A 2947-nucleotide genomic window follows, 5' to 3' on the forward strand; every position below is an offset into this window, starting at 1 on the left:
TCTGTTTTAAGCTACCCAGTTTGTGGTACAGTTGACTCTTGAACGACATGGGTTTGAACTGCACTGGTCCACTTATACATGGAGTTTTTTCAATAAATATGTACTACAGTACTGCATGATCAGGGTTGGTTGGATCCACAGACGCAGAACTGTGAATACAGAAGGCCAACTGTAAAGTTCTCAGGATTTTCGACTACATGGGGTGTTGGTGTCCCTAACCCCTGCGTTGTTCAAGGGTCAACTATACTTTGTTATAGCAGCCCTAGGATACTTATACAGTGCCCAAGCCTGATCCAGTAAGTGCTGTCCAGAAGACCAGGTCTTATAGTACAAATATGGCTTCTCAAGACTCACTCTTATGGCTTGGCAGTAGGGGGCCAGTTTCCAAAGAAAGAAGAATCCCTGTGAGCTGGGCAGATGCACTGAAAAGCTGTCCACTCTAGTTCTCGACAGCTAGGACACAGATAATATTCTGATTTTCATTTTTGTTGTTCATTTTGCTTTATAATATCCTTTTACCCTCTGGAATGAACTGCAGTGTCTGATGTGAGATATGAATCTGAGTTACTTCTCTTCCGTAATGTAATCCATTTGTCCTAACAACTTTTATTAGTGATTCCTCTCATCATTGTGTTGTTTCTTGTTTACTAGTCAGTGAGTACTGATGATTAAAAACTTTTCTGGAATCTCTATGCTATTCCATTCATCTGATTGCTTGACCAGGTCCCTGGCATGGTAGTGAGGACTCTAGAGCTTAACTTCCAACCTCAGTTCTACCGTGTGGTTACCCATCTCTGAGTGTTCTACCTATGGCAATTTGGAATATCTAGTTACTCTTAACTTTTTGGGGGGCGGGGAGTGGGTTTACAAAATGTTCTTGACCTTTTTAGAGTAATGGACCAGAAGAACTCTTCTGGTGTTTGAAGCTGCGCTGTTCCCCTTTTTTGAAATTGGTCCCTGGCCCTGTTAACATATCTGGTCTTTGGGATGAGAACAAGTTAGAAAACAGTAAAGGACCCACATATCAAACTTTGTAATAAATATGTACGTGGCACACAGCACGCACACAATGAATGTTAGGTAATTACTAGAATGAAGGCCAGACAACACCTACGTCAAACTCTTGCCAATATCCAACAACAGTCCATTTCTACATCTCCCCCACCTTTAAGGCATGCATGTAGTGGGAAGGGGATGTGATAGGCTGAATAAGAGCCACCCTAAAATGTCTATGTCCTAATCCCAGAAATTCTGTGTATATACCTTACATTGTAGAAGGAACTTTATAGATATGGTTAAATTAAAAAGAATTTGAAAAAGAACAGATTCATGTACATGTATAACTGAATCATTTTGTTGTACACCTGAAACACAATATTGTTAAGCAACAATACTCCGATATAAAAAAGTTCAACATTAAAAAAAAAAGAATCTTAAAATGGCAGATAATCTGGATAACCTAGGTGGGCCCAAATTAATCACAAGAGTCCTATAAGAGGGACATAGGAGAGTCAAAGTCAGAGAAGAAGAAGATGTGACCACAGAAGCAGAGGTTGGAGTGATGTGCTTTAAAGATGGAAAAAGGGGCCAGGCACCAAGGAACACAAGTGGCCTCTAGAAGCTGGAAAGTGGATTCTCTAGATCCCCCAGAAGGAACTTAGCCCTGCTCACACCTTGGTTTTAGCTCAGTGAGACCCATTTCAGATTTCTGACCTCCAAAATTGTAAAATAACAAATTTGTGTTGAATTAAGCCACCCAGTTTACGGTAATTTGTTACATCAGCAATAGAAAACAAATACAGAGGAAATTAGAATTTCATTGAACATTCTGCAAAATTTGCACTCCTGGACTCAAGTCCTTGCTTAAATTGTAGGGTTTGAGGCCCACAGACCGTAGGGGTACCTTTCTTGCCATGTCATGCCAGACAAATTTTCACCCTCCTTCAGGCCCTTTCTGTCCACTTCTGCTCATCCAGCCTGATCTCCACTGCCGCAAGAATCTTCTTCCATTCACCCACCTTTGAGGCCTAGATTTGATAGCTGTTCTAAGATACTGGTGTTAACCCCAGATGCTTGAGACTAGGGTTTTTAAACTGATAGAAATTCAGGGAGCAAATTAAATTGAAACGTGAAATAATGATGAGAAACCTTTAAAAAACTGGGCATTTTCTCTCCCAGCATCAGGCCAAAGAGAAAGAAATCTAAAAAGACACTGAGAAACGAATCTAGGTAAAAACATCGAACTGCACTATAAGCTCCTGAACATTTAAAGCTCAGGGCCTTTTAAGGCCTGGGACTTGGTGGGAAATTCCCGACTCCTTTTGTATCAATACAAGCCCAGAAGGCTAGATATAGTGAGAGACAGTAGACACTTAAGTAAAAGTGTAGTTTGCAGTTCAAAAAATCTGGATTTGAATCCTGGTTCTGCAGACTTGCGTTCCTGGTCTTTTCCTCCAAAAGGCCTTAAGCAGCCCCCTACCAGGTAAGCTCCTCAAAATCGGTGAACCGGGAAGGTGCGTCACCGCGGCTCCCTAACACCGAGTTCCTGGTCCGCATCACCAAATGAAGGAGCATAAAATGCCACTCCCTGGCGCTAAGAAAGCGCGCTTTTTTACTCTTCTCTCCCAGAATAAAAGGCCCTTACTTTAAAGAAAAAAAAAAAAAAGATTTTATTTTTTCTTTCCGTTCTGTTACTAGCTGGAGCTAAACATTGGCTGGGGCCCCAGGTGGCTGCTGGAAAGGCGCCCTCCCAGGAGCAGAAGGCTTGTTTAGGGGAAACTGGGGGCGGGGAGAGAACTCTAGGCTCTGCCCAGCGCGGTAGGGCTTCTCCCATCTTTCCCCGGCCAGGCCAAGGCCCTAGTCTGAGCTTCCCGACTGCAGAGGTAAGCTAGATTAGGAGACTTGGGGGACACTCATCGGGGAGTGGGGTCACGCAGCCCTCCCCCTC

Source organism: Neophocaena asiaeorientalis, unplaced genomic scaffold, assembly GCF_003031525.2.
Source record: "Neophocaena asiaeorientalis asiaeorientalis breed wild unplaced genomic scaffold, Neophocaena_asiaeorientalis_V1.1 scaffold681, whole genome shotgun sequence".
NCBI lineage: Eukaryota > Metazoa > Chordata > Mammalia > Artiodactyla > Phocoenidae > Neophocaena > Neophocaena asiaeorientalis.